Source organism: Orycteropus afer, unplaced genomic scaffold (assembly GCF_000298275.1).
Source record: "Orycteropus afer afer isolate SDZICR_OR568_19922 unplaced genomic scaffold, OryAfe1.0 scaffold00184, whole genome shotgun sequence".
Classification (NCBI taxonomy): domain Eukaryota; kingdom Metazoa; phylum Chordata; class Mammalia; order Tubulidentata; family Orycteropodidae; genus Orycteropus; species Orycteropus afer.
In genome coordinates this window covers 4,163,339-4,177,086 of record NW_006921771.1, presented here as the reverse complement: position 1 = coordinate 4,177,086, position 13,748 = coordinate 4,163,339, and the positions used below count along the sequence as shown (strand labels likewise).

The 13,748-nt window shown below is 40.6% G+C and overlaps 1 pseudogene; it reads left to right on the top strand.

Moving 5' to 3' along the window:
- The first annotated feature begins 11,140 nt into the window (after positions 1-11,140).
- On the top strand, positions 11,141-12,249 carry LOC122150613 (annotated as a pseudogene).
- The last annotated feature ends 1,499 nt before the right edge of the window (positions 12,250-13,748 follow it).

Here is a 13,748-nt window from a genome sequence, read left to right as displayed (position 1 = left end):
CATCCCAGCCACCGTGTCAATCCATCTCGTTGAAGGCCTCCCCCTCTTTCATCGATCCTCCACCCTACCAAGCATGACATCCTTCTCCAAGGAATGGTCCCTTCTTACAACGTGACCAAAATAGGTGAGACGAAGTCTGGCCATTCTTGCTTCCAAGGAGCATTTCGGGCACACTTCCTCTAGGACAGATCTGTTAGTTCTTTTAGCAGTCCGTGGTACTTTCAGCATTCTTTGCCAGCACCACAACTCAAAAGCAGATGACATATAGCACTGGGCAAATCACCTGCAAAAAGACTTCTTTCAAGTGCTGAAGAGCAAAGATCTCCTTGAAGACTAAGGTGTGCCTGACACAAGCCATGGTATTTTCAGTCGCCTCATATGCATGTGAGAGCTGAACAAGGATAAGGAAGACAGAAGGAAAATCGATGATTTTGAGTTGTGGTGCTGGCAAAGAATGCTGAAAGTACCATGGACTGCTAAAAGAACTAACAAATCTATCCTGGAAGAAGTGCAGCCATAATACTCCCTGAAAGCAGGAATGGCCAGACTTTGTCTCACCTACATTGGTCACATTGTCTGAGGGGACCATTCCCTAGAAAAGGATATCATGCTTGGTGGAGTAGAAGGTCAACAAAAAAGGGGAAGGCCCTCAACAAGATGGATTGACACTGGCTACAACAATGGACTCAGGTATAGCAAGGATCATGGAGCTGGCACAGGATCAGGCAGCGTCTCGTTCTGCTGTATAGCGTTGCTATGAGTTGGAGATGACTCGATGGCTCCTAACAACAACAACATCAGAGGATCCAATCCCTGGAGAAGGACATCATGTTTGGTTAAATAGAGGGTCAATGAAAAGGGGGAAGATCTAAATGAGATGGACTGGCACAGTGGCTGCTATGATGGGCTCAAGCATAGCAAGGATTGTGAGGATGGTGCAGGACCAGTGAGTGTTTTGTTTCACTGTACATAAGGTCACTACAAGCTAGAGACATCTGGATGGCACTTAACAACAACATACCTGTGGTTATGGTCCTGTTTTGGATGGAGTTGTCCTTTATGTTCATGAGGCAGGATTAGAATGGATGTATCTCGAGTCATTTGACTGTTAACCAGAAGGCTGGTGGTTCAAACCCACCAGCTGCTCCCCGGAAGTCAGGCTGGGCAATCTACTTCTGTAGTGATACCACCTCAGAAACCCAAGGAGGGATTGCTATGAGTCAGATCCGACTCAATGGCGGTGTGTTTGGTTTGGTTTGGTTTTGTATCTCAAGTCATCACCTTACCAGAGGGTGTGACTCAAGTGAGTAGTCTTCACTGCCTTACTGAAGTCATGCAATTGCTTGAGTCACATCTTTTATCTTACAAGAGCTAAAAGGAGAGAGAAGCTAGCAGGGAAGAGAGAACTTGACTACCATCAAGAAGAGACTGGAGTGGAGTATGTCCTTTGACCAGAGGAGAGGCGGGCTCTTTGCTAACTGGTAAATTCGTTTCTCTTACTCAGGGTCCATTTCTGTCTATTATGATAAATGGCTGTGTGCAAAGTTGCCATCTGGTATCCACTCACCACTGAGCTCTCTGCAGTGGGTGAATAAATCCTGAGGAATCACAAGGTTGCACAGGATGCTGGGAAAGCCTCCAGGCTTCTCACATTATCGTGCATATGCAGTCCCCTCACATTTGCCATCCTGTAATAAAATGATGTGACAGTGGTTCTGGCTGCCCTTGGCATTGACAGGGAGCATGATCCTAATTTTTTGCATCACATCACAGGAATCCTTTAAAAAGTGAAATTGTAGCAAGGCTTCTTGAAGAAGCTCTGTTGTTAGTTGGCGTAGACTTGGCTTTGACTCATAGCAACTTATGTATAACATAAGTAAACACTGTCTGACCCTGTCATCTTCATGATCCTTGGTGTTTGAGCCCATTGTTGAGGCTACTGTGTCATCCATCTCACGGGAGATCTCTCATTTTCTTTGACCCTCTGCTATACCAAACATAATGTCCCTTTCTAGCAATTGGTCTTTCCTGATAACATGTCCAAAGAACCCCTATATCTAGACCATTACCATCTCCTAAAGTAGTTTTCCTTCTCTCCTCTCATGCTGATACTGACCATGTGTACATAACTGCTAAATACATCTTCCTAAAATAACTCTTCATCATCACCTTCATACTTGACAAATGGCAGCCCAGCCTCTTTTGGTTCTGTCTCCATAGCCTGCATTCAAGGTCATCCCCAGTATGGCATCCAGTTACTTAGAAGCCTGTGTCTTCTCTCTGTCACATATACTAACACTGTTCTTTCAAATTATGCATCTTCAATCTTTATTCATCCATTTATCCGCCCTGTTTACTGAATATTTATTATGCACTATGTGACAGATGCCAAATTTGTTTTAAATGACTATTACTCTCTTGCAAAGCTCTCCACAGAGGAAACTTACATGCAAATTATTGACTACAGCTTTATATAATAAGGGCCATCACAAAGATGTGAACAAAATACCATCAGATCATAGAGAAGACCAATAGTAACAGTTCCCTCCCTCATCCTTATGCTCCTCCCATCTGCATTACTACTGAAATCCTAACCACTTGAACACCTTCCTGTGCTTTCCTTCAAGCTTTTCCACCTAACCCATAGCATTCTCCTCTGCCTCCTAACTCAAAACTTTTATTAAATGTACTAGTATTTGAGATTTAATAATGTTATAATTCATCAAGCACTACTTTGTGGCATCTCTCATGTTGTTGGTTATTTAGCTTATCACATGTTTGTCCTATCTCCAACTAAACTCTAAGCTTCTTGAAGACAAGATCCCAGTGTTATTAGCCCCTGATCCTTCAAAATAATAGCTTTAGGGGTGATAGGAATTTGTTGGGTTTAGAGTTTCATTTTATCCTATTTACAAGCTAATAAGTTAGCCAGTTACTGTTCCATGAATGCTGGCAGAAGACACGAGATTTATGGCTCAGCCAGCAGCATGAGTATCAGCACATTTGTGTTGGTTTCCTTTGCCTTCAAGCCCCACAGTGCTCCCAAAACATGGCCCAGTTAGCTATTGTACATGCAGTGATGTTGCATTGCATCTGAGAAACTCTGAGCTTGGAGAGTCCGTTACTTTTATAAAAAGCAGTAAGTAAGGCTGCTCATTGCCCAGATGGAGATATTCCTTTTTCCCTCAAAGTTACTCCCTGTAATCACACCTCAAGAAATGGCCAAGATAGAAAACAGGGCTTTGCATTTTCTAGGGCTGCTTGACAAAGTACCTCCAACTGGGTGGCTTAAAACAGAAATGTATTTCTTCACATTTCTAGAAGCCAAAACTATGAAGTCAGGACCATACTCTCTCCGAAGGCTCTAGGAGTAGATCCTTCCTTGTCTGTTCTAACTTCTGGTGGTCCCAGGTATTCCTATGCTTGTGGCAACATAACTCCAATTTCTGCCCATTGAGGCAGACACACGGAGGATAGCATCACATAGATTCTAGAGCCTAGTCACAGTCCGGGGCAGCTCCAAGTGCATTCTAACCTTGGTATCCAGATGCTATTCTGAACATCACCATACTCTCTGACCCCCTCCCCCTCTGTGGTATGGGGAGGGGGAAGATGGAGAGCAGCTGAGGAGGAGGAGTCCAGGAGGAGCCCTTAGTACAGCATCCATGTCTGCCTCATCAATCCCAAACAGGGAGGGCCAATTATCCAAATCACATTATCTAGCCATCAGAACAGTGCTGAGGAAGTCAGGGAATGGATAGATAATGCCGCTTGTCTTTCAGTGGCCCTATTAAAAAGAACTCTTTTCTCTTTTTAAGTACCTGGTATGAAGAATGAGCCCTCATGGCACAGTGGTTCAGTGCTTAGCTGCTAACCAAAAGGTCGATGGTTCAAACCCACCAGCTACCATGCAGGAGAAAAATGTGGCAATCTGCTTCCATAAAGATTTACAGCCTTGGAAACCCTATGAGTCAGTTCTGTTCCATCCAATAGGGTCACTATAAGTCAGAATCAGCTTGACAGCAATGGGTTTGGTTTGGTTTTGGTGGGTACGGATAGTGCTCAATTAAGTATGAACATGTATGTGATTGAGCTAAGCGGCCCTTTGAGTAAAGCAGTCCAAATGCCATTCCACAACACATAGCTAACCAGATAAACCCTACCAGAACTGGAATACCCCAAATCTGTAAACATCACTCTCACAGAAAGCTATCATATTGAGCTAAATAGCCTCTGGGTCATAGAAAGAGCTGAATCAGCTCAATGTATGATGAAGGAAAGAATCTACTGTACTAGAAATTATTGACTGGAAATTATGTAAGGTCACTGGATTCCAAAGGAATATTAAAAAAAAAAAAAAAAAAACTTACTTAAAAATCAGATTAATCAGATTGAAACAATAGACATGGGAAAATGACAGGATGATGGAAAATGAGAGTGATTATGATAGAAAGGATGAAATAAAGCAGATGAATCAAAATAGGTTTCCATGAGTCAGAGTCCACTCGACAAAATCTGGACTGGTACTGTATCAGTCAGATATTAATTTATATTATCTGTTTATTACTATGAGTTGACTGAATACAACATTGCCAGAGATCCAGTTTCTCCATTCTCATTCCTTTGACTTCAGAAGGGGTATCACAGACTGGGTTGCTCTTCAAAATTAAATTTTCACCTGAAGAGGGTACCTTACTCACCTCAAGTTAATCTCAGCCCCAGTTAAAGGGATCTCAAGAAAAAGATTTACACTATATTTACACAACTCCTAGGATCAAGATTCATGTGTTAGGCTTTCAAATGTAAAAAGGATACCTTAAATATTGGTTATGTATATATGTGCACAAGTTCTGAATTCAGGAAGGAAGAAAACACATCTTGTGAGCAGAGTCCAGAGAACCAACTACACACATCTGGGCTTTCCTTAATTGTTACTGCAGGTAGGCTCCTTCCTGCACATTCCTACTGGGAAAATTCTAGTTGAATGTGGGGATCATGTCTTCACCAGTGTATCCCCAGTACCCACCATTGTGTGTAGAACATAAAAAGCAGTATTATATATAAACCAACCCCCCCCAAAAAAAAGCTCACTGCCGTTGAGTCGGATCCTACTCATAGCGACCCCTCCTTGGGTTTCCAAGGCGGTATCACTACAGAGGTAGATTGACCAACCTTCCTTCAGAGGAGGAGCTGGGTATTATATAATGGAATTAATAAAATTGTGGAGTGATATTTCTCAGAGTTCAAATTCCACTTCTCACACTTGCTAGCTATGGAACCTTAAGACAATCTTCTAAATTCTCTATTCCTCACTTTCCCTATCTAGAAAATTATATAAATACTAACCTAGCAGGGTTGTTATGAGGTGCTCTGGTGGCGTAGTGCCTAAGGCACCTGACTGCTAACCAGAAGGCTGATGGTTCAAATCCACCAGCCACTCCTGGGAAGGAAGATTGGGCAATCTACTTCCGTAGAGATACCACCTCAGCAACCCAAGGAGGGGTCACTAAGGGGATGGATCATGTAGAAAGCCTGACACTTACTAGGTATTCAATATATATCTTTCAAATGGAATTCTCTTAGGTCATCATTTTGCCCTTTAATTTGTTCTGAAGCTGGATTTCTTCTTAGGCAGATTTTTTTTTTTTTTTTCCATTTTGCATGTGAGCAAGCTTATCCCATAATAAGTCTGCTGTAATGCTCTCCCATGGGAGCCCTGGTGGCAAATTGCCTAAAGCATTGGCTTCTATGGAAAGATTGGTAGTTCAAATTCATTACCCGCTCCACTGGAGAAACATGCAACAATCTGCTTCCTTAAATGCAATGGGTTTCTCGGTAATGTTCTCCCAAAGAGTTATTGATTCCAAGAATGTAAGATTTGAGTGGCTCTTTAACATTCATCCAACAGAAGGCCATTCAATGTCTGTTTCATTAAAAATAAAGGTCAGTAGGACAATTATCACCCTAAACCCACTTGAACCACAACGAGATGTACCCTTGCCCTTCAAATTAGCTTTACATTCTCATCTCAGGGCCATCAAAGTTGGCATATTTATCTTGAGAATATATTATAGACTTATCTCCACATCAGATCTTTGATTTCTCTCAATAGCAAAACAATTGACCACATTTAGTTTTATCTCTCTTACCTAACGCATTCAAATTGAATTCTGAAAGCAATAATTTTTCTTCTGCTCTTGGATTTTGAAACAATTTTTACTAGTTGAGCCTTCTGTCTTTACTAACATTGTGTACTTCATAGAGTCATTAATAAGTACAAAGTACTCAGAGATTTAATGTGCTCTATGAAATAGATGAAAAATATTGAGAGATAATCAAGGATGCTCAGAATGTACACTAAGTTTCACTAACATCCAACACTGGAGAGTTTCTTTAAAAAAATCCACAATTTCATAAAAAGTGATAACGCTAATGAGAGTATAAAGAAATGGTCACATTCATACTTTGCAACTGAGGCTATAAATGGTAATAGAGAAGGTAATCTGACAATACCAATACCTAGGAAGTTATCCTGAGGAACCTACTGTAAAAATAGATATATAAGAATGTTCCTGTGACCTTAATATTAATGGTGAAATATTAATTAATAAAATTAATTAAATCCAACAACAAAAGATTAATTAAATAAATTAGGATGCATACATTCAAAGGAAAATGATACAGTCATTTCCATGTATAAAAGATATCTCCAAGTTATTGTGTGAAAAGTAAGTTATAGAATAGTGTATATAACATGGTCCTATTTATATAAAGAAAATCAAATTTTTATCTGCCAAACTTCTGGTTAGCAGTCAAATGTCTTAGGCACTGCACCACCAGAGCTCCTTACAACTTGGATGTGAAAGAATATATAGATCTTTTATTTCTTTGTATCTGTTCTTCTTCAGAGCTCCCTGTCTTCCCAGGTAGAAAGGAAATCATGAAATTTCATCCATAGTATAATATGCAAGATAATTCTATAATTTAAAATGACCCTTAAGTTTAGTTCAGTTTCTTTGGGTTAATTGCTCATCTTCTCAGATTTTTCTCCCAGCCCCCTACACCTCTCCAAGGAATCTAGGTATGTGAGAGACACACATATTTGGAGAGAAGGGGCCCAATAACCTTGTGTTGACTGGTGACTGCAGAAATGTGTGGGTAGAAGTCTCTTGCTGCAAGTTCTACTGGCATTGCTGCTAATGCTTGAGGCCGATGAAAGTCTGCTTTTATTTCATTGTTTTTTTCAGATTGTTCCTTCCTTGGTAGCCTTTCTATTGGACAGAAATGGTCCCAGATAGATACTGCATTTGCCACTGTCAGTGCTACTTGTTCCTAGGACTTAGCCTTCTTTTGGTTCTCATGACAGACTCTTCCTAGCCTTGGCCATGACTTCCTTCAGCCTCAGTTGCAGGCCACCTGTCCCACCCCTAATCTTCCCCTACTCTGCTGCCACAGATGGCCCAGTATCAGAGCTACTTGGCTCATCAAGTGTTCTAAGAAAATCTCGTAAATTCAGACTGGCCCCTGATCTGTCTAACCATGCAGCTCTGCTATTCTAAATATTGTGAGGCATTCCAGTGTGGAAACTGGGCCATAATGGATGGTTGTCACCTGCAAAATTCCTAAATGTGGGTGGGGTAAAACTCTCTCTGCCATTAGTGTTCCCTTCAGCTTTAATGTATGCATCTCTTCCCTCTCTGGGGTAACTGGGACATATGTTTGCCTACCTTCATCTCCTTCCTCTGTTCCCTTTCTTCTCCCTTTTAACCACTAAGTAATAAAGGACAAATTTCTTTCTTTCCTACTTGTTGGGACATTCCATGAGTCACCTTCTACTCTTTCTGAGAAGATATTTGCTCTCCTCTTCCATGAGGCTTTAAGGGTGGACATGTGGTTGATGGGGAAAACAACAAAGAATTATAAAGGTGGAGATTTTTAACATTTATGTCAATTAGACATGCATTTTGACTATGGGTTCCATAGGCATTGATTGTGGATCCAAGTAAAATGAAATCCTTGACAACTTCAATATTTTCTGCATTTATCAGGATGTTGTGGGGATTTTTGTTTTCATTATGTTGAGATGCAATACATTCTGAAAGCTGTAGTCTTTGATCATCATCAGTAAGTACTTCAAATCCTCTTCACTTTCAGCAAGCAAAGTTGTGTCTTCTGCATATCATAGATTGTTAATGAGTCTTCCTCCAAGCTTGATGCCATGTTCTTCTTCATGTAGTATACTTTCTCAGATTATGTGTTTAGCATACATATTAAACAAGTATGGTGAAAGCACATAACTCTGACACATACTTTTTCTGATTTTAAACCATGTAGTATTTAAAAGAGAGGATGGCAAGACTTTGCCTCAGTTACTTTGGATACATTATCAAGAAGGACCAGTCCCTGGAGAAGGACATCATACTTGGTGAAGTAGAGAGTCAGCAAAAAGAGGAAAACTCAACAAGATGGATTGACACAGTGACTACAACAATGGGCTCAAACAAAGCAATGATCAAGAAATGTCAGTGTTTTAGTCTATTGTGAATGGGGTCACTATGAGTAGGAAACAACTCTAAGGCATCTAACAAAAACAACACAAATATTTTAATATTTTAGGATGACATGCACCAAATTGTGGGCAGTGATTATCCTTGAAGGATAGGATTAAAGAGGGTGTTTCAGTTTAACCAAAATATTTAGATAGTTTACAAGTTTCATTTATCAAAGGTTAAAAAAATCTCTTTTAAAAAGGAAAAATTATCATGCTGGCCTGATGCACAAATACTTTGAAGCTAGAGAGATAGTCATTATTTTAAGAATCTCAAAAGTTAACTATGAATTGGAATTGACTAAATGGCAGTGAGTTGGGTTACTTTTGGCTTGGTGATGCAATGATTAAGTGCTCATCTACTAACCCAAAGGTCAGCAGTTTGAACCCACCAGCAGCTTTGTGGAAGAAAAGAATCAGTGATCTACTCCCACAAAGACTGCAGCCTAAAAGTCCCTACGGGGAAGGTCTGCTCTGTCCTACAGGGGCAGTATGAGTTGGAACCAACTCGACAGCACACAACAAAAATTAATTAAGATGTGTATTATTAATAAAGCTGTTTCAAGATAATGAGATGCATACACATTACCATTTAGAATCATTGTGTACCTCTGAAGGAGCATTACCTCAGGGATCCATCTATTGTAGTTTATATTACAACTGCTTCTTGCAGCAGAAGGCAATTTTGACCTAATCGTACATATAGAAAGTACTGATGCTCACAAAAATATTCAAATATCTTTTTTGTCTGTTGGATACACTGACAACAAAGAACTATTCTTCCCTGAAAATTTCCATTTCTATAATTTGCAACATGTCAGCATCACAAGGAGAAAAACTAATCACCAGAGTCCTAGAAAAATCCTACTAGGATGATTTCCTAGCAAGTGATTTTAACTGTGTAATAGTTGTATCCCTGAGAAGACTCAAGGTTTGCATAATGACTACTCTGTTTATTCTTTGTCAGTCGCCACCACCCCAATTAAGAGTGTATAGCAGGCTAAGTAAGTCTATGATTTGAATGAGGAGAAAGGTTACTCTTTAGAAAAAATAGGTTTGATTATACTATGGATGCAACAAAACTACTGAATTGTATCTTGGTGTTGAAATGGGTAAATAAGCTATTGAAGTTTGATGCTTGCCACTTGAAGTAATTCTTAAACAATGCTTGGGAATAAAGAATCTCATTCAGGAGATATAGTGGCCTTAAACTTATTAATCATCTGTTTTGGTTACCTAGTGCCACTCTGACAGGAAATATTCTACAAATGGGATGATCTTAAGAAACAGGAGTTTATTCTCACAATTTGGAGACTTTAAGTCCAAGTTCAAAGTGCCAAGCTCTAGGGGCTGGGTGAAAGCCCCTCAGTCTTGGGCTTCAGCTCTGACTCCAGCTCCCCACCCACTGAAGCTAGAGGCGTTTCTTCATTCAGACAGCTGCTGGCTGCTGAGGCTGCCAAGCCCAAGGTTGACAAGGAACAAGGCACAGTCCTGATATTACCAAATCACATGGCAGGCCATTAATTCAAGTCCATTGTAAGTCCCAAGGTCGGGAGAACATGGCAGGCTGCTGAACAATGACATGGCTACATGCAGGGTTCAAGGTGCCATAAGTTAAAGACCACTCCCAAGGTTTCTCCTTATATACAGGAAGCAGACCACATTCGAAAGGCAGCTACTCAGCTGCTTGTGGTAGTTTCCACCATGGAGTTGATTACCAATCTCATCATGGGGAATAACTACCACCAGCTGCCCAGCCACTCAACCATGCCCAGCCAAGTTGACACACAAATATAACTACCACATCATCCATACAACATGAAGGCATTACCAAGCCCATGTGAGAGATGGCCTAGAATATACATCATTCAAGCAGCTAACATTGGCTTGTTTCAGTGAGAAAATTTAGCCTTCAAAACTTCAAAATGTTCAAAAAAACCTTCAAAATGTTCAAGATAACTAGGCATATGCAAAAAAAAAAAAAAACATCCTGCACGAATGATGTGTTCCTTTCTGCCAAGAATAATTGTGCTTTATAGTTACCATCAACCACAGTGCCACAATTTATTGCGTCATTAAAATCTTCTGTAAATAATTAAAATGAGAGAATACCTGAGGGGAAAAAAACCTTTATGAAAAGTGAGGTTTTTTTGTTTGTTTCCATTGAGCAAAAGACCAGGGGTATGATAAGAAAACTAAGGCTAGTCTGCCAGCCTAGACTAGTCAAACGTTTTCTTAAGCTATCTATCTTTGGTTTGGTGGTGGTGTTTGTTGTTATGTGCCGTTGAGTTGGACCCGACTCATAGCGACCCCTCCTTGGGTTTCTGAGGCAGTGTCACTAGGGAAGTAGATTGCCCAACCTTCCTTCTGAGGATTGGTTTGGTAGAGAACCAGAAATGGGACATGCACTCACACTGCAGCTGAGGCGCAACCCGACAGATGTCGTGCTTACAAGTGTCATTCACAAAAACAAACCCTTTGGTCCTTCCGGGAAAATGGCGAATCCCACTCATGGCCCTGAGTGGTCACTGGCTGCGGGTCCGGTAGTAGTGGCCAAGAGCCCGCTGCATCGCCAGCCTCAGCCCCTCCAGAATGTCCTCACTGCCCTGGGGCCTCAAGCCTCAAGCTCTGCTTGGGGCAGAGCTGCTGGAGATGTTGAAGTGCCAGCAAAGCCTTTCACGCAACGAAAAATTCATTTGCGTATTGCCCGACAAAAGTAAGATAATCAGACTCTGTTGCCAAACTGAAAGCAGCCATTGCAGAATGTGAATAATTTAGAAGAAAAAGTGAACTTTCTTATCCTGTTAGATTAGACTAAAACAAGGCAGAAGTGGTTGCATGAGTTGATGTGGACACAGCTAAGGCTTAGAATTCTGACCAGATACTTGATACCTCCACTAGTTCCTGGCTATGAGTCGGGTTTGACCCGATGGCACATAACAACAACAACAACAAGTTCCTGGCTATTCCTCCGTAGATTACAGCCAGTCATCCAAAACAACTTCACCGAAACAGGGAATTGTACATCTCCTTCATAAAGGCTATGGACAGACTTCAGAGGCAGAAGACACGGTGAACAAGTGCACACACAGCTTCCAGCAGCACAGCCAGCACTTCATCCAAAGCTAGCAAGTTTCCCTCAGCATCATGTTTCAAGTCCAGCAAAAGATATTTCCAGCAGCTCTGCCAACCTCATTATTGCTAGGGTAAAAAGGATTACAATTGCAGATCAAATGGAACACCATTCAGAGGAAAACACAAGTACTCTGTAACTTGACAGGCCTTCATAGTGGGACTCAGAGGAAGACACATTACAAGGAAGTGCTAGAAATGCCAGCCAAACCCCAGTATCCCTACCACAGAAATTTAAAACAAATGTATTACGATTCAGCTTGTCAGTGTCAGAGAAGAGGGTCTCCTTGTTTCCTCAGAAGACAGGCAGCTCAGGGAGAGGAAGCATCTTGATGACATCACAGCAGCTTGCGTTCTGCCACTTCACCATATGCCTACAACAGCTGCTCTGCACAGAATAATCTTCAGCACTTCAGAAACAGCCGAGATAGACTTATGAGTTTGCAGCACGAAAATGAGCTGAAAGACTGAATACTAAAATGAAGAACTATAATCCCAAAAGGAAAGATTTTGAGAAATACTGAGAAGTGAAAGATGTACATGATCAATGCTCTGATGATGAATTGTGAAGATGGGCATTGGGAGAATCTAAATCTTTCACTGCTGAGATGTCATTATCTTACATCAGACTTTCTAACAAGTATCAAGATCAGTGTCAGACATTACAGAGGGGAAGAATTTTATAAAGTTACTCCTTGGAAGGAAGGTTGGACAATCTACTTCCGTAGTGATACCGCCTTGGAAACCCAAGGCGGGGTTGCTATGAGTTGGGTCCAACTCGACGGCACATGACAATAACGACAACAAGGTAGATATTAAAAAAAAAAAAAAAAAAAAACCAGTTCATCTTTCAGATGATTTTCATGTGCTTGAAAAGTTTAATATTTGAGTATTGTGTTTAACAACATTGTATTAACATTTTATCCTAAGTTGTGTATTGACTTGATATTTCAGCATATGGAAGAACACATTTTTTTTTCTTCAAATCAAATGAAAGCAGGTTTGCTATTTTCCTTATTCTCACCTCTATCAAATAACATTTTCTTTCAGTGAAAAGTTGTCCCCTGAGTCACCTAAAATGAATTAAAAGACAGTTCCCTCCATTTTTGAGTAAAGACGTGAGCAGTCTAGACAATTTTTGCACAGGGTTATTAAGTGAAGTTCCTAGTAAGAAGCTCATAGGAAATACGCAACACATGTTTGTTTCCTTCTGTCTTGCCTTAGGATGAATGTTATCTTTTTTCTGACTAAGAATAAGGAGTACTTTTAGTAGATGCTACTTTTAGGAGATGCTGGATGTAGAGGATTTTTCTAGGTGATAGGTGATGATATATCTCCCGGAGTAACGTCAGGTCTAGCAAAAGTCTAAAATCAAGTGAAGGAAGTAGCAGTGCTTGCTCTTTACCTGCATTGACTTAATTGGTTCATTGTGTGACATAAAAGTTTGGTGAGGAAAATGTTGTCTTGTCAATACATCACTTCCCCCACCCCCAAAAAGAGAGGGACATATACATGGCAGAAACTTCAATCTCATGTTCATGTAAATTTAAAGGATTATATGGTTGTCACCAGAGAAATTAACACTTATGTTATCAAAGATTTCTTTGTCCAATATATTGAAGTCTTTAAGTAGTGTTAAAAGAAAGAAGAAAATATTAATAAGAGTAAAAAAAAATTGTCATTAAGTATATTCCAACTCATAGCAACCTTATGGGACAGAGTAGATCTGCCCCATAGGGTTTCCAAGGCTGTAATCTTTACTGGAAGGAGCTCTGGTGGCATAGTGCCTAAGGCATTTGGTTGCTCATCAGAAGGTTGGTGGTTCAAATCCACCAGCCACTCTGTGAAGGAAGACTGGGCAATCTACTTCTATAAAGACTGATCACCTCAGAAACCCAAAGGGGGTCACTATGAGTTGGAATCAACTCAATGGCAGTGAGTTTGGGAGGGTTTTTTGGTATCTTTACTGGAGCAGATTGCCACATCTTTCTCTCACAGAGTGGTTGATGGGTTTGAACCACCAACCTTTGAGTTAGCAACTGAGCTGGTAACCACTGTACCACCAAGA